The following is a 25,323-nucleotide window of genomic DNA, read 5'->3' as shown; positions in this document are numbered from 1 at the left end:
TGTATGTTAAGACTATCTATTCTGTCCAGGGACTGCTACTTTGGGCTGTTGTATGAGCAGGAGATAAACTTTTAATGTGTAAAGCATAAACATTTGGAACGATTAATACACTAGTTAATATACCATGAGCAATGCAGATGTAGGTTCCTTAAGTAGGGTGTTGCAATAATAAAAATAAATATATATAAATAAATTAATATATTTATAGATATAAATAAATATATATATAAATAAATAAAAATAAGTTATATAACATTGGCTTAGCAGACAAGTTGTAGTTGGACAAAGAAACTAACATAGGAAGTTTGAACTGGGGGATAATATTATGCTATGGTAATCTTTAGTAAAAATCAAAACCCCCAAATAAACCAAATTGGTTGCTTATAATTACTTAAAATTAATTATAGAAGAGGCTGCAAAAGAGAATCATAGATGTGTGTGTTTGGTCATCCCTGGCTATATTTAATAAGGTACTAGAAGAAAGTGATGAGCTCATGAAAAGACTAGATGTTCTGAAAAGAGAAATGCAAGAAAAGAATAATAGAATTTAAAGATGGAGGCTTGCGTACTTGGTAAAGCTTCTGCCTCTTGATTCCAAATAATCTGAAATAGGATTGAAAAACTTTTAAGTGTAATACAAAGGTCCATTAAGATTGACTTTGCTAGCAAAGACCAAATTAAGCTTGTAGTTTTTCCACCCAAGCAATGCTATTAAATAGTGTATGTGGTGGGCGGGCAGGGGGGGGAAATTGAGGCTAAAAAAATAAGTTAATCACTACTGAGAATTATATGTAGCTAATGAGTTTGGTGTAATAATTTGTATGTTACTGACTGGAGGCAGATGGATCAGAAACGCTCATATATAGATTCTCTGACCTTGAGGAGGTGGAGCATAGCTCTTTACTCTTTAAGTATGGGATGCCCATAGTCACTTACTTCTGAAGAGTATGAAGGGGGATGGGGGGGACAGTAAAGTTAAGGTGGAGAAACCTAACACTTCTTCAGCCATGTAATTAAGGTCAATAGCAGTGATAAGTCATGTTGACTGTATGTACCCTTGATACATTGTGATCAAAGTGGCATTTAACGTTGGTGGTCTTTCTCCCTAAAACTCAAAACCACAGTTTAATCATGAGGAAAACATCAGCAAAATCCCTATTAACAAGTCTACAACAATATACCTAACTGGAACTTAAAACTCAAGACCCTTAAAAGCAAGGAAAGTCTGAGAAACTGTCACAGCTTAGAGAAGAGTTCACAGCTAAGAGAGACTACTTGAGCTCTTTCCATGCTCTATACATATATAAAATAGGACTTTTTTCCCCCTTTCACAATACTGGTGCCTATAAATGTGAGATGATTCTGTAGTTTTGATGATCATGTGGGGAAAAGACTACCATGTTTTTCCGTTATGAAGAAACTATCTTTAACTTTGGTGATCCGGTAGATTTTTTTCTTTCTTTTTTCTTTTTCTTTTTTTGATATCTGCTGTGTCCTTAATTCAGGGGAATCCAGTTTTTCTAAAGAATGGAGTCTCTTAAAAACATACACGTTTTGAAATACTTTTTTTTAATAAGTTTTCTTTAGAAATGGAGACCCACTGAGATGTATAGTGGGACTCACACCCATGCCCTGACTAAACTGTGTTGCCCAAGAAGTACACCTAGTATATCTCCGGAATCCAGGCCTAACAAGTTATATGAGTCAATAATTTCCCATCATTGTATAGGCTAGAATGCATTATGTTTTCCGTCATTTTCCACTGACATAGACCTAACTGATAGACTAATAACAAATATTGCATCTTTAATGACAACATTTTCTCGGTGTTTAAATAAATGTTTATTAAGGTGATTCAAAATAATAGGTATAGTTTATACCTGAGATTTAAATCCATAAGGTCATTTGCAAGCATAAAATATATTGTTATTTTCCACTGAGAATACTATATTAGAATGCAGAATTTAAAACAAGCTCTTTGGAAAGAATGATTATTTTCAAAATGGCAGCTTTCCCCCATTAATCTAAGCTGAATTAATTAATCTAAGTTGAATGTCAGGATAAAACAAGAAGAAAAGTGCTACAGATTGTAGATTTGAAGCTGTATCATTTTAAGGGGTTTTAGAGCAATACAAATATCTGAAATTTCTTTGTGCTTTTCCACTGGTAAATCATATAAGTATTTCACTTTTTTTTAAATTACCTTCAGATCTCTAAGTTATTTTAAATTTAACAAAAATGTATGGAAATATTTTCATCACATCTGCAGAGGTAACTATGCTAAAATAGATGAGGCATTGCTTAATTATTCCTTTATGTCTTAAATTAGATTAAGTTCTCAAGTGAAGTGGGTAGGTGGGAGGATTAGTGTCTTTGTTTTAGCTGCAGAAGTACAAGCTAATTTGCTGCAATTCAACTGAGTATGAGATAGAAGGGGAAATTCTGTTTTTAAATAGGTTGTGAGGTCAAAATATTCTAATAATGAGATATATAGAGTTAAAGTTTACCAAAATTATTAAATCATGAATTTATTTAAGACAGGAATTAATATAGTGAGCATTGTATTATAGTATTCTCTTCTTTAACTCAGCAAATTTCTAAATTAATCTTCATATAAGGCATGGCTTATTCTTTGACTGTCTTGATATAGTTTAGCAATTAAGATGTTAGTATAAGTTAACTTTTTAACTATATTTTAATAGTCAGACCATCTGATTAGTAATAGATGCTTTCATTTCCTGATCTATTTGTTCACGGTAAAAAGCTTGGAATCATCTTTGATCCTTCTGTCTTTTTCAATCCCCATGTTCAATCCTCAACTCCCATTGACTCTATTCAAAACTTATCTAGAATACACTTACTTATATTCACATCTACTGTCATCATCCTGCCACCATCCACAATCATGCAGGCTCCAACATGGTGTCCCTGCTTTCATTTTTGCCATTCATAAACCATCCATAATTTGACAGCCAAAGTAATCCTTTTAACATATAAGCAAAGTCATATGATTTTTCCACTCAACCTCAATGGCTTCCCATCTCACAATCAAAGCCAAAGTTCCTACAGTCGTGTAAAATGTCCTGTGTGATGACCTGCACCCTTGTTATCTCTTGGCCTTCAACTCACCCTCTGTAATTCCTCTCCTGCCATTCAGTCGTATAGCTGCTTCTGAAATATGCCGGTGATTTTACAGCTCAGAAATGTTCTGTTTTATCTTTATATTTTTCCCTAACACATATACACACAGTTTACTCCCTGACCACATTCAAGTCATTGTGTTTATGTCATCTTATGCACAAATGAATATTCTATTTGAAACTTAACCCTCTCCCAGCTATCATCCCATTCCTTTCTGACTTATTTGTTCTCCATGGTGCTTACCATATAAAACACTACGTCTTACTTTTTTGTTTATTAACTTCCTCTCCTGCTAGAACGTCTTCTTCAAGATGGCTGTATTTCCTGTGTATTTTGTTTACTGTATCCCAGCATGTAGAACCTGCCATGTAATATATGCTTATTTGATATTTTTGAAGGTGTTGGTAAACATAAGTCTAGCTAATGTAATGATTTTTTCAACTATAAGACTAAAACCAATTTAATACGTAATAAATTGTCCTTAGGCTGTACCTTTCATATATTGCCTACGGTTTCTAATTAAACCCATATAAATAATGTAAACTAGAGTTCAGGGGATCTTACTATTAATTGTGCTTTTAAAAGCCAGTAAAAGAAGGTAATAAAATTAAAAAAAAAAAAGTCAGAGCCAAGTAATTATTCCAGTCAATTAATTGGTATATATCAAATGCATGAATTATCTACTAATGAAATTCTCTTCATTATGCTCATCATTAGAATTTTCTTTAATCCTAAAGGGCACTAGCCCAATATCCTCTTTTCTCTTCATACTTTTACACAATCTCCCCATGTCATGCATAGAAGGTCACCAAGTTAATTGGCTGTTGAGTACTTAAAGTAGCTAATTCCAGTTTATAAGTTATCTGATTTTTAATTTTAAAGTTCTTTGGTCAAGGTTACAAGATTAGCATAACCTCAAATCAAGAACATGTTTCTGGGCAGGGCAATGCTTCCCTAGTCAGTAGCTCAGTGAAACTATTGATGTTGATGTAATTGCATAAAAATCCATTTGGATTTACTCAAATAGGAGAGTATGATATATGCTTTTCCTTATAATTTTTATGTTAGTCTTGAAACATTTTTCAGGGTGTTGTGACTGGGGAGTGAGAAATCAAAGGGTAGTGATAAGTAAACATCATAAGTCTGAAGTCTTTCAGCACTTACTTTACATTAGTAAATAAGCATATTTGGTTAGTCATTTTGGCTTGTTAAGAAATAGTCCTTTCCGTTTTTACATTCTAAATACAGTTTGTTCAGAATATATTTACTTGTTTAATTCTCATGCGAACGTTTGAAATGTAATGTTTTATCCTCATCGTACAGATTAGATTAGGACTCCAAAATTCTGAGTATCATATGATTTTTGTTAGGGATCAGGAATCAAATAATTCTGACCTTGGTGCCTTTACTCTTTCTTCTACACAGGTTGCAAACTCATACTGTTAATCAGGTAACAGTAAATCAGTGAATCATACAGGTGTATCAAAATAGGAAGATGAAGAAGTTGGCAATTCAAGAGTGCAGGCTAAATCCATAAGGACAGCCAAAACTTAAATTCAGTTCATTGTTGCCTTGCTGCACACTCAGAATTGCAGGGCGTTCTATTTTAAGCTTGATTGTAGGTTTTTAAATAGACCGCACTCATTTTTTAAATGCTGTATCATATTTCTGACTAGGTGAACTTTGATTAAGAACTGCGGGGTTGGGCTTCCCTGGTGGCGCAGTGGTTGGGAGTCCGCCTGCCGATGCAGGGGACACAGGCCAGTGCCGCAGTCCGGGAAGATCCCACATGCCGCGGGGCGGCTGGGCCCGGGAGCCATGGCCGCTGAGCCTAAGCGTCTGGAGCCTGTGCTTCGCAACAGGAGAGGCCACAACAGTGAGAGGCCCGCGTACCGCAAAAAAAAAAAAAAAAAAAAAAAAAGAACTGCGGGGTTTAAGTGTTTCACTATACCATATTCTTATCACTAATTTAAATGTATAGTGGACAATGTTCTTCTTAATGCTGTCAGTTCCCAAAGAATCATTATCATCATAACTCATTAAATTCTGTTCTCTTGAGCTCCTCCAGATGAATGGTTTCCAAACTGAGTCCTACTCAATTCTAGGCTCCACAGAAGCAGCTAAAGAATCACTGTAGCTAGTGAGAGAAATGCTGAGTATTCAAGTTGGTGACTCCCTGATCTTACTACAGACGGTGTAGGTTTTCATTTCTTTGTTTTGGGAAATAATGACTTAAAGTATTCTTCAGATAAATGTTTGGAAAGTTAATGTTCAAAGCTGTGCTTCACGGCGTCTTAATTCCAACTGAAATAAAAATTATTAAAGGCATTGGTGACTTTCTTTTTCTAATCTAAAAATTGTTATCATGGGGCTTCCCTGGTGGCACGGTGGTTAAGAGTCCGCCTGCCAATGCAGGGGACACAGGTTCAAGCCCTGGTCTGGGAGGATCCCGCAGGCCGCGGAGCAACTAAGCCCGCGCGCGCCACAGTTACTGAAGCCCACGCACCTAGAGCCCGTGCTCCACAACAAGAGAAGCCACCGCAATGAGAAGCCTGCACACCACAACGAAGAGTAGCCCCCGCTTGCCACAACTAGAGAAAGCCCGCGCACAGCAACAAAGACACAACACAGCCAAAAATAAATAAATAAAATAAATAAAGTTATATAAAAAAGTTGGCATCATGTGATTCCAAGGATTTTAATGAGAATCCTGGAAGTAGCTCTCTAGCTGCTTTTCCTACAATGCCGTATAATGGGGTCAGAATGTCTGACATGTAGAGGCTGCTTGATTCCATTTTGCTCAGTTGATTGACCGACCCTCTATGTGAGGCAAGGTGGAGTTTTCCCAGGAAGAATAAACCAATTCAAAGGTGTTTGACTTTCCTACTAGTTAAGCTTTCTTCAGAGTGGAGTGTCTGGTCATATAGCAAGTTGTATTACTTGTCTTAATGCTTATATGCTTTCCTATAAACAATTTGTATGTTTTTGGTGTTCCCTCCCACCCTTTTGTCTTAGTCTTAAGACCCACAGCTGCTTTATTACATGATATGAAGTCCCCTTCTCTTGACTACTTTTTCATGGCTGAGAAGTGTGTATTTTTTCTTAGCTTAAAATACTGTAGCTTCTAATTTTACTTCATTTATACATTTACTTTATTTAATGAAGTTGCCAGTAATTTATTTGTAATTTTATATTTATCCAAGGAAATCATTAATCATTTCAATATCTAAATAAATATTAAAGGGCCATACTCTATAATTAAGCTGTTCTGTAATTTTGGAGTTGACAGTTTAGCTAGATGTTACAGTAATGTAATAAGAAGTGTCAGTTTGGCATATTAATTGAAAGCAAGGTACTAAGGAAAACTTGACATAACAGTTTGGCCAGAAAATGATAAGATAAAGAGATTTAAAAAGTAACATCATTAAAAAAAAGACTCAAGAATGTTTTCAAAAATGGAGAAAAAAATGGGAGATTCTTTCCTTTCCTTTCTGTTAAAAAAAATGGTAATTACCTAATTTTGCCCACTTTTCCTTTATTCATTAAGACAAATGGGTATCCCTACATCATGTCCCAGTTGACGTTAAGATGAATCTAACAGTATTCCCCAAAACTGCCTGTCCTACATATTCCTTATCTATTCTGTATTTAACTCAGTTGTCACTGACTAACAATAGAATTTTTGTTCTTTGCATTTTCTATTCACACTCATCGTCTCAGTTGTTAGATCTCATGCTCTCCTAATAGTCTTCTCCAATTATCTTTTAGCATATTCTTTTTTTTTTTTTTTTTTTTTTTGCGGTACACGGGCCTCTCACTGTTGTGGCCTCTCCCGTTGCGAAGCACAGGCTCCGGACGCGCAGGCTCAGCGGCCATGGCTCATGGGCCTAGCCGCTCTGCAGCATGTGGGATCCTCCCGGACCGGGGCATGAACCCACGTCCCCTGCATCGGCAGGCGGACTCTCAACCACTGTGCCACCAGGGAAGCCCTTTTAGTATATTCTTGCTGATGCTGCACATCTGTATTGTACACCCCCCTTTATTAAAGAGGAAACTTCACCCTTATCTGAGCTTTATGAAACCTACACTTTTACCCTTTGCATTTAATCCACATCTGTTCTGAGTTAGCTTCAATTCTGCAGGGGAGAGACAAATTTAGATAACTTGATGCAAATCCATTATTGTGTCCTACCTGACAAGAGGAAAGTCAGAACAACTCTTATCGACTGGACTTGGAAATATGGTAAATGCCATGGAAATTCCGCTTTCGGACGATAGGTGTCTACTTTTGGTAGCCAGTGATCAGAGTTGAGGTTTAATCTGGACTTTCACTTTTTATCTCTAGATACAGTCTTTCTCTATTCTCTAGAAAAGAAATTACCCTTTAAATACTTGGCCTTTTCCAGCTGCTATAACCTATTTATGGACTGTGCTAGCTATTATGTTGTGGAAAAACCTGAGAAGACAATATTTCTAGAATGCTGTTTGACTGGGCTGCCAGCAAGTTTAAAAGCACTAGTCCGAAAACAACAATCCTCTTCAGGGGAGACTATAGCAGATTACCCGGCACCCTTTCCCCTACTGCTTTATTTTTTTCCCCATAGCATATTCTAATCTCTGATACTCTGTATGATATATATATGTGTATATATATATATATATATATATATATATATATATATATATATATATGTCACTTCTTCTCCCGACACCACCACACTTGAATAGAATTCCATGGGGCAGGATATTGTTAATTTTATTCAATGCAATCTCCTCAGTACCTAGAACAGTCCTACTATAGAGTAGGCACTGAGAAAATTTTTACAGAATGGATTAATGAATTCCTAGAACTTATTCAGGTATGCTAAAGAGCTCTGATTATACTGATGTAGTGAAGACTGCCATTGAACTTGACCTGCAACATCAACTCTTCTCATGATCTCCAGCTAGCTGGGCTGCCCTGTGGATTTTGGACTTGAGAGCCCCTTTCTCTCTGTCCTTCTCCACAAACATACACACACACACACACACACACACACACACACACACACTCTGTTAGTGCTTCTCTGGAAACCCTGGCTAATAGATCTCTGGATATTAAGATACTCTAACTGATTTTATTAACTTACAACACAGTGAGTTCTTGCTTCTGCTCCGTATGTTGTTGGATTAGTGGAGTTTCAATTATGGGAATTCAACTTGAACATCATCGAAGTCATTATTGAGAACCCCAAACCTTCCAATAGTGAAGAAAATAATTGGATTCTATTATGAAACCAGCCTCACCCCATCCCCAGAAAAATAAAAACAATAACAACAACATAGACCAGTCACTCTGGGGTATACACTGGATTCTCATTGAGATAAAGGTGGGCAATATTTGTCTCAGTGATAGTGCCATGAAAAATTTGTAATTAAACCATTACCTCCATTACCTGCATGTGTGAACCCAGTAAGAGGTGCTCACATTCTAGTGACAAAACAACAAATATCAATCAAAAAACTTCACCTTTGTGAAACCATAAACCAAGAATGACTCAATCTCTGGTGCTTTTCATCAGCCTCAGCCACAGCATTTCAGGAATTCATGACCCAGTATAGCCTTGATTCTATGTGTAATAATCTTACCACACCCACCCCTGACCCCTTCCGAAACACGATGACCAACAATCTTCATAGCATGACTCTAGCTGATATAAGAACCACTGACCCTATGACTACTTAAGCATGCTGTTCACAGCAGAAGTCAGTTATATAGTGGGACCAGAACCCATTAATCAGTGACTGATTTAATATGTGGTGACTTTACTTTATGAGAGTCCATTACCTCATTTCTTTAACATCTGAACCTTCAAACTGGAAACAACATAAGCAAAGGAGAAATCTCGGACTTATAAAGTGAATACATTTTTTTGTGGGTGCATTTTGTACAAATTCTCTCTTCAGTAGGGATCACAAAAGGAAGACCCTTGAACCAGATGCCTTTTCATTCAAGCAGAATGTCAAAAAAAGAATATGAAGAGCTCATCACTCTTTTTTAAGCCATAGCTGAAGATATCTATATTGTGTAGCCAAAATAAAACAGTAACTACACATACAAGCCTCTGGATTAAGATGCAGAATGGGCCTGTTCATGGCCCATCACATACATGTCTGTCACTGACTTACTTATAAGAGCTCTACATCTTTCATGACCCCATCTCTGAGATCAACATAATTTATTAAAAATGTTAAATGTGCTTTGCTAAGTCTTTTTATGGTTCTGTGTATAGAATAAATATATCCACATCCTGCCTTAAGCATGTTGTAGACATAGATAGTTTCAAAAATTACCATTCACTGACATACTGAGTGTCCTGTGACATCACAGTGACATTTATAATCAATCTAATCCCACTCACAATTTCTGTTAGGACATGGTCTCTTTAATAATATCCCTATCATCTCTTTGGTTTGCCTCAGCAAATTTATCTCATTTTATCAAAGAAATTTTCTGTCTCATAAAATGATTTTAACACCAACAGTCATCATAGGTTTTATTAGGATATTGAAAAATGTTGTTCAAAACTGTCCCTCTCTGTAGCTGCCTGTCCATTAGCCATCACTCATAGTCCAATTGCTGCATAGAAATATCAAGTAGACCTTGGGAAAATGTCTACACCATCACAACTTTATTAGAATGAAATTGAAAACTACCAACCTCACATCTTCTCTGGTCATGACTACGTTTTCCTATAGCAATTCACTGCATATGCTTCTACTCTTAAAACACCACTCCAAAATAAATGTACCTTCCATCCTGCCACTTTTCTATAACAAGATTGCAACAAAGCATCAATGTTTAATCAGTACCCAGGTGATACTGAGTGAGAGTAGGACACACAGGAAGAGCAATAGGACACCCGACAACATGTCAAGAGAGTTACCTATTATACGCTGATAGAAATTGAATTTTCAAAGATAAAATGTGACTTCCAAATCCCACCTGGCCTTCCATCTGACACATTCATACCACCTGCTTCTGATGAAAATTGAAAGATTGCATGCTAGGGCTGGTCAAATATTATCAAGTCAATCAAATACACCACCTCCTATCTTCAGTTGCCTTGAAAATACAAACTCTTTTTAGCTTCCTTGATTCCATGCTACTCCTAACTCCCCTAGATCCTGTGCTGCCTTCCATTTTCATCTATTAAAGCTAATATGGACATAGTAATATGGAAGTTTGACCATAAAAAACCTACTGAGATTGAAGTAGTTTTCAAGGATGCCCCACTCCTATCCTTGTTGCAGCTTGTTTGCCATCAATCTATTTTTTTTAAGCTAACTTTCAAATACTTGGCTGTATGACTCTGATGTTAACCTCACCTTTAGCAATTTGGAATTGTTTGCATTAGATCTCAATTGGCATCTGAATTTTAATTTGGCCTAATTGATTCTGACTTTGCTTATGGATCTTTTCTACATTTAAAACAGTGGGATATGTCCCTGTTTTTCTGAACCTTATTTGGGGTAAAAAGAGAGGCGATAACGTAAATGATTGAGCCTTTCATGGACTATAGCAAGAATAAATATGATTCTTATACTTAGGCCTTGGGAAGATCACCTTAGAAGTTGTACTGTCACTTTAGCCATGTGTATGAGTTATAGACAAAGGATTCTATTCGTGGTGTCTCTAGGAATATGATATTTAATTTCCATGTTCAGAATTGGTTGTATTAAGTTTTATATCTTAACTTCAGACCTACCTGTCTTTTTCAGCAATTTACAAAAGTGCTTGAGGGGTGATAAGAATGTGGGAAACATGCTAGCAATGGCAGTTTTCCATGATTGCCTGGGGAGTTTTTAGAAGAAGGCTTGATGAAGATTTTGATATTGAAAGTAATCTATTAGTCTGCTAAGGCAGATGAAGAAAGGAGGATTAGAGCACTGTATTCAGTCAACTTGTGCTCTCATCTGTATTGACTAGACTTGTTGCTGAAGAGATCGAATTAACTAGAATGTAATATCTGTACATCAGTTTATATGTTTTGCAGACACAAGCATTTATATTTGTGCCCAACAAACATTAGTGATAATTATATATTTCTATATATAATTACCTACGTAGATAATTATATATATAGTAACCTATGTGATCAAAATATAAGGACATTATCAGTCTCTGTTTATTTCTATCTATATATATTTTTCCTAGGAATTCCTGAAGCAAATGACCATATATGCAAATTCATAAAGATCAGATGAAAATAAATTTGCTAATTACTCGAGCCTCTCAGGATGTGAAAACAGCCTTATCTTCTTTTTCTCCTAAGTTTTAGAGCTGATTAAATTGAATAGTTCTCCAAGGTGGCTTTACCTAATAATTAATGCAATGATTTTTAAAGTATTTACCTCCAGGTTAACGCCTGCTCTGCAAGCTTTGGGATACCTGTGTCTTATTTTGTAGATAAATGTTTAGAGCAGAAATCCAATAAGACTAATCAAACCTGAGGCATTGTTGCAGGACATTAATTTACCTGAACCTGTTAATTCTTGTCTGCTTTCAAACCATATTTACTTATACAAGGGTCTGGAAACTGAGATAAAACCAGTGCAAAATGCATATAAAATGGCAAATAACATCATATAGATGGGTGTGTGTGTGTGTGTGTACATATATACGTAAGTATATGTGTGTGTACAAATACTTATTAGGAATTCAAATCAAATATAATACAGATTTACCCACATATAAATGTTAAAAAATATTTTATTATGATCTCAGAAATTTATAGTATTTTTTGTAATCCATTAAATGTACATTTGCTCTAAATGTACAATGAGGATTTGAGAAATTTGTTCATTGTTAATGGTGTAAGTGCCACCTAAAAACAATGTGTACTACATAAGGTCCGGCAATTCTCTGTAGCATTCATTTGCATACTAAATATGAAATCAGAAAGTCAGCATTTCCCAGATACATTAAGAGCAGGGATGGGCCTGCAAATGATACATATATTTTATTTACTTAACCATTAGTATACAATCAATGTCAGTTGAATCTGATTTTAGTTCTTGAATTTCTTTTTGAGTATTTACAGCTCTGTGTTAGCATTGGTATTTTAGTATTTTTTATTCTTAGAGATTTTCCTAAAACAAACAAAGAACAAATTTTAAATAGAACATAAAATGTATTCTACATTACAATTGCCATCATTGGGTGATTTTGTAAATATAAAATACATTATAAATTTTTGTAATAATATTATTTCTATGTATTAAAAATTTGATGTTTAATCATCATAGGAATTGTTTACTTATTACTCAGCAATTATCCCAACTATGCTAAAAGAAAGGCTACAATATTATGAAAAGAAAGGAAAGAGAATTGCCCAAAGGTAATACAATGTTGAAATAAATTATCACTTTTTCATTATCCTTAATTTTTCTTTATTGCCAAAAATTTTACATCAGCTTTCAAAAAAGGTGTAAAAGAACTCTGGAGACATTTTTTGTAGTAGTATTTAATTTTTTTAGGCTTCATTAAACACATATGAGAATTCAGATTTTCATTTTCTTCCATAATAGCAAAGAGAAGAAAATTGACAGAGGAAGATTTATCACAGTTATTAGACAAATTATAAGATGACTGCAAAGGGACAGAGAGCTGTACCCTAACCTCTAATGATGACAGTGAGATTGATCATATAAGCACAATCTCAGAGTATGACTCTTCATATGATATTATCTTAATTGAATTTTTATACTCAAGAATTAGTAATTAAACAATGCACTTCTAAGAAAAAAAACTTAGTAAGTTATGCAATAGGAAGACCTTCATAACATTTATAGAATGAATCTGGATGGTTCTATTGTGCCAAAAGCATGTGACAAAATTAACTTTTATGATAACTGAAATCTACTTAATATTCAGAAGAGGGCAAATGCTGAAGGTGGGTGTGTGTACAAAAGTGATTGGAAATAAATACACAACGTATAAGTGAAAGAAATAATTGGATAGATAATTAAAACTGGTTTTATAAATATGAAATAAAATAAAATATGAAATATTTTTGGAATTATAGAACAAAGGAGCTGGCCATTCTCTCTTCAACAAAATTATGAGCCATTAAAGTTTTAAATTACATTGCATTTTTATGCTGTAAGTGCAAGAAGAACCCAAAGTAAGGATAAGCTGGAGCATATTAGAGCTGTACTGGCTCTAATATGGAATCAGTATTTACAAGATGGCTACATTTGCAGGCTTATGGATGAGAGTTGATGAGAAGTTAGTTGTATTCAAAGGATGTTGCCCATTTCAGGTATTTATACTTTCAAACCCAAGAAATTACGAAGTGTAATTTATGTTTAGTACATTTAAGTTCTCATTAAAATTTCTAATAAATTTGCTTGTCATTACTGTTTTACTTTTGTAAATTACGCATAAAATGACTTTTAAAATCTAATCTTCTTATAATATGTGTAATGAACTCTACCATACATGACCAAATAACTGCAAGTTTTAAATAACTCTGCAATTTAGGAAAAAAATGCAATTTAGGAAAAAGGACCACTAATAACAAAGTTAATATCTGGGATTTAATTTAACTTATGTTCGTAGTCACTATCACCTTATGTTGTTTAAATATTTTATGGCGTATATGAATGCATTACTTTACAGTGATAAGAGTGGATTAAAATGATAATTTGAACAACCATACAAACCAGAGTAATTCAAATAAATTTATGTTAGATGCTAAAACTAAAATTCAAAGAACTTTAATGATTAGTTCATAATTAACCAGAGTACTCAGCCATCTCTGTTTCATTCATTGTATTTTTACTATTCTTCCATTTTCATGTCATAATGCAATTTTTAAATAATCTTAACATTGAAAATAACTTCAGTAAAAGGAAAAAAATGCAGTTGCATGGAAAAATAATATTTTAAGAAATTATCTTTTCGATACTCACTGACTGACCTCATGCCCTAATCAGCTCCCAAAGGTCCCACCTCCAAATATCATTACACTGGGGATTAGGTTTCAACATATGAATTTGAGGGGCTATCCCTTATGCATGTGAAGTTACAGCAAAAAGATGACTATGATTTAAGAAGTAGGTTCTCATCAGACACCGAATCTGCTGGCCCCTTGATCTTGGACTTCCTAGCCTTCAGAATTGTAAGAAATAAGTTTCTGTTGTTTATAAGCCACCATTCTATAGTATTTTATTATAATGGGGCAAATAGACTAAGACAGAGTAAAATCAATTTTTTATATGGAAAAAAACAATAAGGTATGGGATAGGCAGGATAGGTCTCCCCAAAACTGTGCATCCCAGAACCTGTGAATATGTGACTTTATATGGTAAAAAGTACTTTGCAGATATGATGAAGGTTGTGGATATTGAGATAGGGAGATTATCCTAGATTATCTAGGTGGATGAAGTGTAATCAAAACACTGTGTTCAAAGGGAATTGTGGCTGCAGAAGAGAGACACAAAAAGTGCAACATTATTGACCTTGAAAATGGAGGAAAGGGGCCATGAGCCTAGGCTCCTCAGTAGGCTCTAGAAAATGGAAAAGGCAGGGAAGTAGTTTCTCCCCTACAGCCACCAGAAAGAGAAGCAGGACCTTCAACACATTAGTTTTAACCAAATGAGTGAGTTGTTTTAAGCCATTGTGTTTGTGGCAATTTGTTATGCAACAATAAAATGTGAATGCAATATGTGAAGGTGATTTCCCCCAAACATGTTCTGGAGTCTAGTAAAACTGAGACTTTATTGACATGAGAAGAGACGGTGAACAGCCAGGGCAAAACAATTGGAAGAAAATGATTAGGACAATATTCTCCTTCCTTAACATAATAACACACCACAACTTTATGTCTGATTTAATGATTCCTTAAACAATACTTAGCTCTAAACTGCATTACATATGGACCATTAACTATCTTATACTATCTGCTTTTCAGATAGTTTCCCAAATCCATCTGCCCTCTTTTAAATCCATCTAAAGCATGGTCTTTCAGTGAAGTCTTTGTGAATCACATCAGGAAACAAATTAATGGCATTTTGTGTTTATGCCTATTTTTATAAATGTACTTTGTTTAAATAATGTAAGCATAATTCATCATTAATTAACCTTAGAACATGATATTTGCTGTATTTCCTTTATATCTAGGCTATTATTCCAATTGTACAGCACTAGTTTCTTCAAGTATTTAAAGAAGAAAACCAATGTTGAGTTTCTCTGTGGAAAAGTATATAGTCAACCCTTCAATCAGAATCAGTAATCACTTGAAGATAAATATCTGAAGAAAACTTGTTGATAATCAGATTCATGTGTAAGGGTGATTCATTATGGAAGAAGCTGAGAAAAAATAATTATATTTGTCAATACCTTCAATTCTATGTGATAAGAAGAAAATTATTTGTTTTTCTGTTAATTGAACAAATATATTTTAAGTGCCTACAGTATTTGAAGCACAAGTGATATGCTCAGGGATGCATAATGATCTAGAGGGACCTGGTTCTGACCTGGGAGAGCTGTACTAAGAGATATTTAATTAAGTTTTATACTTGTATTAACCTCTTATAGACAGTATACATTGTATCGGGATTCTAAGATCTGAAATTTGATTTTATGGATCCAAAGCACTGTCCTTGAACAATTATTTCACTATTAAACACCAGTTCCCTCATTAAAAAACAAACAAACAACCAACAACGTAATTTTAACTGTACTTACCTAGCAGGAAGGAGGAGGTAAGGTTCAGAGGTCACAGTGTTCTTCAAATATGTAGCACAAACCTGATTGATCTAATATTCTGCACAAGTGTCTCCCTATCTTTGTGTGTTGGAAAAACTCAAACTTGCCAATTAGTGTCCCAGTTTCCTTTGAGTTACCACACATAACCTTCTAAGAAGTTCTCAGTTTTTGAGAGATAGTAATGGTGGTGGAGACCATCTGGGCTGAAGATGTGACTGAACCCAGTTAAGGCCTTTATATAAGCTTTTAAGACTCTAGCGGGCAGGTGCCAAGATGTAGTCATCTACATACCAGACAAGCCTGGTATGTAAGTTTCCTGGCTTGTTAACTCTGCTGCTGACCAGTCTGTAGTGATCTGCCTCTTTCTTTGGTCTTTCCTTGCCCTCCATGTACAGAGACCAGTTTCAGATTTCAGCCTGGGAAGCTGCTTTGGTTGCAAACCAACAACTGGCAAGCCAGACTGAAAAATGAAATGGATCTTGGGAAAGAGGCATTTGTAGGGGAAACTTCCAGTTAACTATCTGCTTCTAGGTGGGCAGGGTTGGCCTGTATGTTAGATGCTTGTGGACCACTGTGTGAGTACTGGGATGCCCAGAAAAAGCAGGCTGCTTTGATGCACTAGTTTGAGGAACTGTGCAGAGTGCTCTGTGGCAAAGAAGGGAGATGAATGCTAGGCAGCAGGCTGGCCTCTACTGTGGGTAGGTCTGGCTCTCCACCCATGCCCAACCAGAGGCTGAAGCTCAAGTTAGATTAGTTGCATGAAGAGCTGAGGTTAGAGAAGGACATGTGGGTGTCTGCTGCTCTGTAGCTTCAGGCTTGCAGACATGGTTGGAGAGCAAGATAATGAATTGGAAACCCTAGCATGTTGTTTTGCAGAGCAACGAGTATTACAGACCTTCCTGAGTAGGTCCCCCGCAAGAGTCCTTTGGCCTGGAGTCATTCAAGCCAATAGAACAAGACCGAGTTCAGTTCAGAAGCAAAGAAAAGCTTTATTCTTCGATCAAATAATGGAGATGTGTGAGCTCCTGCTATAGATTCCACAGTCTCTTGGACAGGTGGTAGGCAGGACTGCTTTACAGGGATTCCGTCAGTGGGGTAGGGGTGGAATTCTCACGGGGCTGGCACAGCTGTGTTGCTTAAGGCTCCAGATTGCATTGCTAGACTCAGCGTCTCTGCACATGGCCCACTACCGTCTTAAATTGTGGTGTTGTGCACAGTGCTTCTGCACACACAGCCTGCCAAGCTGTGATGTTGGTGCAGCAGTTTAGTACCAGGAACTCTGGTCTGAGGCACGGGGCTCTGCATGCAAACCTCTGTGAGCAAGTGAAACTAGGCTAACCACAAAGGAATAGTTAAAAAAGGTTACATTTCATTTCATTACCCAAATTCTATTTTTATTTTCTGGGAATTGTTAATGGGCTTTGGCGGTGATGAACCTTCATCTGTTTTTGTCCTCATTCTTAAGGGGCGTGGAGGGACAGTGGTCTGTCTTCTGTAACCACTTCCTCTTGAATTTCAGCATTGTCATAGCCTGGGTGGAGGAGCAGAACTTCTCTGCAGCAGCCCTTGGATATGGTTGATTGTCACCAGGCCTCAGCCCTGACTGTTCGTATCCCTGAGCAACCATCGGGGATCTAACCCTTTGGAGACAAAGGATACCAGGCAATTGAAGATACATGGTCCAAATGTTAGCAAGAGAATAATGGTCACATGTGAATTTTTTTTCTAAAAATGAAGGCATCTACGTCTTTGGCCTGTAGGCAAAAGTGTGCCCTGATATTGAGGCTCTGCTGTGGACTGAATATCCCTGTTCATACTTTGGTGTTTTTTCACAAGAGAAGCTTCAGGCCAGAGAGAGATTCACACAAGTAGTCAAGGGGATCCATTGCCCCAGGTTGTTTCCAGAGGTTGGGGCTCGGGGGCCCTCTTCACTGTGTGTGACATCCGCACAGTGATCCCTGCAACCTGAGGACAGAATGAGTGGTTAGGATCACCAGGTGAGGTTCGTTCCACTTATGAGTGAGCTCACCTTGCGGGCTGCCGGTTTTCCAGGTTTTTAGGCGTACCCACTCTCCTGGCTGAAAGGGGTGGAGGGCTGGTCAGTGGGTGTGGCAGCACCTGTTTACCATATTCCACCAGAGCTTTCATGGTTTCTCTACCTGGAGAGCACATTTGAGTTGTTCCATTTCGAGGGGGCTAATGGCTTCTCTCTGGCTTGGGGAGTGGGTCTATCATAGATGAGTTCAGATGCATTTAAACTTAACCCTTGGGGCTAAACACACGTGGAGCAGGGCAGTTGGAGTTTCCAGACGTAGCTTGGCTAAGGCCTGTTTCGAGGTCTGATTGGATCTCTCTACTTTCCCCCATTTGGATCTCCAGGCTTAGTGCAAGGTCCATTTTATTTCCAGTGCACTAATTATCGCCTTTGTCATCTGAGACACAAATGCTGGACCATTATCACTTTGTAGGGATCCTGGGAGCCCAAACCTGGGGATTATTTCTTTTAGTACTATCTTAGCCACTTCAGCTGCCTACCTGAAATTGCCCAGTACTTTTGGCATGACAGTGAAATCAATCTGTCAGTATTCTCTAGGATATATTACTCTAGTCTAAACGGGATTTATCTGGGGAGTTTTGGGTGGTCTGGTGTTGGAGTTGTTCATTATGTAGATGGGGCATGTCTCAACTATCCTACTGATTATCCTTTTCATACCAGGAGTTACCATGACCTCAACTAACCAATTGATTAGGGCTTTCTTCCCATAGTGAGTTCCTTGATGAGCCTCCCTGACGTCTTGACAAGGTACAGTTTGGAGAAAGAAGTATTGCCCATGTTCGTTAACTAGCCACCCATGACCTCCTACATCTCCTAGACTGGGACTTGTCAAATTCTTCCTTTGTATAGATTGGGAAATATTTGGATGGATCTGGCCTTTGAGGTATGAGGAGTTGTTGCCAAGTTACTGGTTCTAAGGCCTCCCTTTTGGCAGTTGCATCTGCATTGTCTCCCGTTATTATTTCTGCACCCCCCTTTTGGTGACCCCTACAATGAATCACTGCCACCTTTTTTTGGAAGCCGTACTGCTTCTAAGAGCTTCAATTTGCTTAAGCCATGTTTTGCCTGTTTATTCTCCACGGTAAGTATACCTCTTTCCTTCCAAATAGCCTCCTGTGCATGTAGGATGGCATACGCATACCGGGAATCGGTGTAAACCTTTAAGATCGTATCTGTCCTGAGCTGTAAGGCTCATGTGAGGGCTATCAGCTCCACCTTTTGTGCAGAAGTCCCTGGGAGTAGGCTTCTGGCTTCTATGACCAGGGTCTGGTAGGCTACTACATATCCGGGCAGCCTTTTTCCTTCTCTCATAAAACTTCTCCCATCTGGGAATGATTCCTCTTCAGTGTTTGGGAGAGGCTCACTTCTAAGGTCAGGGTGACTAGATCATGTCTACGGTCTCTATACAATCATGGTCCAGGGGCCCCATTTCTGTGGGTAGCAGGGTGGTAGCGTTTAGCATTTGGCAGGTTTTTATGGTAGCCATGAGTTGCCTAAAAGTGTAGACTGAACTTGAATTGACTTTCCTGAGGATAGCCATTCTGTTTCCTTAGAACTTACTAAAGCCTGAACCTGGTGTGGGGTCCATATAGTGGCTGGCTGACCAGACATTAACTTTTCAGCCTCCTTTAGCAGGATTGTAGTAGCCGCTACTGCCAGTAGGCAAGGAGGTCGTCCCTTAGTGGTTTGATCTAATTATTTAGATAAATAAGCACCCTCCCAAATAAGGTGTCCCAGTTTTTGACCTAATATCCCAAGGGTAATTCCCCTTCTCTCAGGAATGTAAAGCTTAAAGGGTTTAGCTAAATCTGGGAGGGCCAGAGCAGAGACCTGAAGTAATTGCTTTTTCAATTCTTCACACATTCTGAATTCCATTCAAAAGGATCATCATCCTTTCCTTTCACTTTTCATGTACAGGCCTAGCTATTAGACCAGAGCTAGGGATCCAGATGCCGCAAAACCCAGCCATTCCCAGGAAATCCCTAAGCTGTCTTCTACTTTTCAGAGGGGCGAGGCTGTAAATGGCTTCTTTCTTTTCCTAGGGTAGGCTTCTCTGACCTGTGAGAATGAATCCTAGGAAGGTCACCCTAATCTGTGATATTTGAGACTTTTTCTTGGATACCTTACCTCCTTTATGGGCTAGGTGGTTCAGGGTGATTACAGTATCTTGTCAGAGGCCTCCTTAGTAGGGCTGGTGATCAGAATATCATCTACATACTGGACGAGGAGGATGTGCCTAATTCAAAGTATCTAAACCTGTAATCTAATCTGTACATGTCCTCTTAACTGTTAGTTGTGTTATTGATGATTTTATCTTGCTTGAAGATTGATTCATCCTTTTTAGTTTGATAGAAATAAAGTTTTTTTTTCCTGCTTAAAAAAAAAAAAAAAAAAAAAGAGGATTCCCTCCTCCAGTATGTGGATCTTTCAGATCTTTAGCTAAAGTTTCTCCAAAGATAGTGGGGGAATTTTTGAACCCTTTGGGCAGGACTGTCCAACAGTATTGTTTTTGTGGTGTGTTTTGGTCCTGCCACTCAAAAGCAAAGATTTCTTGTGAGTCTGAAGCTAGTGGGATACAGAAGAAGGCACCTTTTAAATATAATACTGAATTCCAGGCCCTGGTGGACGGTAGAGTGGCCAGCAGGGCGTCAGGATCAGGGACTACTGGATGTGCATCCTCAGTGGCTTCATTAACTTCCCTGAGGTCCTGTACCATCAGGTGTTCCTCATTTGGTTTCTTTATGAGGAGAATGGGAGGTGTTGCAAGCTAACTGGCATGGTCTACTAAGGCCATGGTCAATTAGGCCCCATGCAATAGGAACAGTGCCCAACAAGGCCTCCTGACAGTGAGGATACAGTTTTCTACCAGGACATGTATGTCAGGGTTTTAGATGGCCCATAATGGGACTGGTTCCTACAGATTGTCCCGCCCATCCCTGGGCCCAGACCTCAGAATTTACTCTGGGGAGATCAACTTGCTCTATTCGAGGAGGTTTGTCCTCAGCCTTTAACATTATCATATTGTGCCCTTTGTCTACGGGGATGCCGATCTCCAATTTATGTGATAACTTTTTCTATCAGGGGTGTAGGACATTCGGGGACATAGAAAGTAATGAATGAGCATGTGTTTGTCTAATTTATATTATGATGGCTCTATGAATTCCTGTTCTTGGGCCTTCCCTGATACCCCCATAATTTTACAGCTCTGTTTGTCTAATTTATATTATGATGGCTCTATGAATTCCTGTTCTTGGGCCTTCCCTGATACCCCCATAATTTTACAGCTCTTGTGACTTTGTCTGATCTGGTATTCAGAGCCGAGTAAGTGGCACCGGTGTCAACCAAGAATTCAACAGGCTTTCCCCATTTGTCCAATGTCAGCCAGAGTTCCTTGGGGGTCAATTGAAGTGCCAGCTTAGGAGCCCCCTGGCCCTGTCATTCTTCATCTATTTGGACTATCTGCCTTTGAGGGTGGTGGCTGGAACCTACCATTACCTTCCCCCTTCAGGGGTGGTGAGGGCATTCTCCCTTCCAGTGACTCTCTTATTTATTTATGGTGCACTGTTTGGGTCTTAGTGTTCTTGGCTTGCTGTCCCTCTGTGAGGGCCGGGAGTCTCTCACCAAAGTTGACAATCTCCGTGGGTGGTGAGTCCAGATTCCCATGCTGACCTGTTGACATTGGAGGGCAACAGCCAGCAGGTGGGCTTGCCTGTGGGCTTTTTTATCCTCTGACTTTTCCTCCTCTTATATCTTGGTTATTGAACAGCAAGGCAACCTCAACTAGGGGAGAGGTAGGGGTATCTTGTTCTATTTTCAGCTTCTGAAGTTTACACCTAATGTCGGGGGAACTTTGGGAAGTGAAATATGACCCCAGGATTGCATTACCTTCCACTGAATCAAGGTGTCAGTGGTAGTATAGATTAAGAGGCATTCCCTTAGGTATTCTAGGAATGCCAAAAAGTTTCCTGTTGGCTCCTGATTGATTTCCTTTATCTTATTCCAACCTACAGGTTTCTTTTCTGCTACCTGAATTCCCTTTAGCATCATATTTTTATAATGGGTCAGTCTCTGTCTTCTACCCCCTTCTCCATTGTCTCCGTGGTGCCAGTTGGATTCATTATCTGGGACTTCTTGAGTCCCTGGTCTGAAAGTAGCATGACCTGCATTGTTTCTGTTCTCTTTGCCTCCTTCCTCTTGGGCTTTTGAAGACTGTGGCCTTTTCTTCCCCTGTTACGAGTACATTGAGGAGTCTCTGGATGTCAGCCCTTGTGGGTCATGGGTCTGAAAGATTGCCCTAATCAGATTTAGGAATCCATCTAGATCTTCCCTCAGCCCCTTACTATGACTTTTCTAGTTATGCAGATCGGAAGTAGTAAATAGGATGTGTACCTGCATGAGCCCTCCTTCTCCATCAGGGACCTGCCTCAAAGGGAGCACTTTTCTTGGGAGGCATGTACTTGCCGGACTGTGTTCTGGAGGAGGGGCTGGTATGGAGGGGATCCCTCCAGCCTGTGGCCCAACTCAGGATACATGAAGGAAAGGGGTAGGGAGGAGAGGTAGGAGGTGGCTTAGGGAGGAGATCAAGAAGACCCTCTAGGGGAGGGCCAAGGACTGGTAGAAGGCTCTTAATCTCCTTTGGTATCACCTCAGTGGAGGAGAGCCCACATCCCTTTTGAAGGCCTTTGTTCTGATATAAGGCCATAAAAACCTGGACATAGGGAGTTTCATCCCATTTATTTTGTCTCTGGCATAGCAGGTCCAATTGTAAAATGTTGTTGTAATTCAGAGACCCATTGATGGGCCAGTTTTCCCCATCTCTCGGCCAGTATCAGGGCCAAGTTATATAGGGAAATTAAATGTTTCGGGGTCAGGGAGTGAAACCTGAAAAACTTCCAGTTCTGTAGAATACACCGTAATGGGATATCCTTCAGTATGGTGGACGTTTGGTTCCCCATACCTTAGATGGTCTGTTTTGGATTTGTTTCCAACCACCAAGTGGTGTGGGGGTGGTTGGAGTGATTTGTTGGCACCCAGAGGCCACATTTGACCCAAATAAGGTTTCTGTTTTGGGAAATTTGGAACCAACACCAAGTTGTTAATGGATCCCTCAAAAGACCAAAATAGGAGTCATCCAAATGGTGTGGACTCTGATATAACTGGGGGTTCCCCTTGAATTTGTAACAGCCCAGGCTCGAGATTGTCCATCCTCAGTCAGAATATCCCACAGGAGGTTACAGGAGACTTCCTCTGGGCCAGAGCAGCTTAGCCACGTTAGTTCCTGGCCAACTTGGTCCCTCAGGGAGTGGCACAGCTGTCTGAGGCAGCGGGGATGGGGTGGAGTCTTCTCTTTCTTGCTTTTGGGTGAAAAGGAGGAGTTTTTGGACTTCCCACTGGGTAAGAACTAAAATCATGAGGGATTCCTGTAGGGTACTCACCAGATCACTGGTATTCTGTGCTGATACAGGGAGGAGAGCCTGTGGAACCTTCATTGATAAAGCATCGCCCGAGGTTCACCTCACAAGCAGAGTGGGGAGGAGGGGTCTCCAGTTGTGGGTGTTCCCTGTTCTTGCCAGCAGCTCTCAGGGCTTCTCAATAATGGGGTTTATGTCACTGGTCTCATATATACCTTGGGACCCTTTCACCCATGGGCATCCCCAGTGCCTTTTCCTGAGCTTGGATACAGCATCCTTGTTCTCTTTTGTCAGGTCCTTATTACCTGGGCCTTTTCTCCTCTCTTGGCTCATGGGGCTGGCCACTTTCCTTTACCAAACCAAAAATGACTGGAGAATGCTACTGTTGACCCCTGGAAGTCAGTGAGGAGAGCAGAAAGCCCTGGTGTAGCCTCCACTGCCTTGTACAGTGGTCAAGAGGACAGCATTACTGGTGAGACAGTGGGCAAGACTGCCTTCACTCCCTCTTGTCCACAGGTCCCCAACATCCCTGGGTGTCCAATACCACAGGAAAGCCAGCCAGAGGCAGCGGGTAGGCACGCATGAGTTTCAGTCTCCCATCCCCAACAATGCCACAGTATGACCCCCTCAAGGGGGCACAGTCCAGATTACTCTGGGGGCTACCCTGTGTGTGTACCACACCCGGGAAATCAGGTTGCTGGGCAGGGTTGCTCTGAATTTGGCTGCCACCATCCTACTTCGTCAGAGTGAACTTAAAGACCAGAGTCAGTTATCCTCACGCAAACCTCCCAAAGCCTCTACTGTCCCGTTGGAGCCAAGGTAAGCCCAGAGCTTAGTGGATAGGTGCAGATGAAAAGGCCATGGTACATCCCATCTGGTCACCAACATTTTATTACCAACTCTTCTGAGTTGGTCTCCAGCCTTTGTTTCCTTCTGCCCTTCTTTTGTTTCCTTCTTCCTTGTTTGAGCCAGTAGAACCAGACTGAGTTTGGTTCAGAAGCAAAGGAAAGCTTTATTCTTTGATCAAAGAATGGAGAGGTGAGAGCTCGCAATGTAAAGTGCACGCTCTTCCCAGAAAGTCCTAGGCAGGGCTGCTTTAGGGTTCTTGTTGGTGGAGGGTGGGTCTGGTGCAACTGTGCTGCTTACGGCACTCCAGATCAAAGTGCTGGGCTCAGCATCTCTGCACAAGGTGCACTGTCGCCTTCTTGAATTGAAGTGTCCTATGCAGTGATTCTGTACAAGGCCTGCCAAGCTGAAGTGTCGCGGCAGCTATTTCATACTAGGAACTCTGGTCTGAAGTGCCAGGGGCAAGGCCACTGCACAGGACACCCCTATGAGCAAGTGAAACTAGACTAAGCGTGAAGGAAAAGGAAAAAAAGAAAGGTTAGACTATTTTATTACCCAGATTCCATTTTTTTTCCTGGGAATTCTCAATGGGCTTTGTGAGTGACAGGACACAGCTGCTGTAGATTAAGGTCCCAGCACTTATGACAGAGCCCGACTGAGACACTAAGAGGTAGAATCCCTGTGAAAGTGAGGAGAGCTGATAGAAGAATGTTGTGGTGATTGACAGTGAAATGAAATGCATGAAACACAGGTGCCCTCGACCCCAAATACAAAGGAAAACAGAAGTACAGCAACAACCCTAGCCAGTGGTGCAGCCCCCAATTCAGGAAACATTCATGATGAGAGAATCTTTATTGATATAGCTGCCAAGTTCCAGCACTAGGCTAGGGACAGTTTCCAAGCATGGTTAGTGCTGCTGTGGGATGGAGGGGGCAGTGGCATTTCTCTGAAAGCAGGAAACAGAGAAATGAGCATTGTCATCATACATCCTGCCTGCTGGCAGTGCCTGCATGGTGCTTGGGGGTTCAAGATACCTACTCTCTTTTAGATTGAATTATACTAGCCTGCAGGGAGGCTTAGCCCAGTGAGGCAGACCCTGGAAATCTATAGAGGAG

This window comes from Delphinus delphis, chromosome 5 (assembly GCF_949987515.2).
Source record: "Delphinus delphis chromosome 5, mDelDel1.2, whole genome shotgun sequence".
Taxonomy (NCBI): Eukaryota; Metazoa; Chordata; class Mammalia; order Artiodactyla; family Delphinidae; genus Delphinus; species Delphinus delphis.
Note: the sequence above shows the minus strand (reverse complement) of the source record.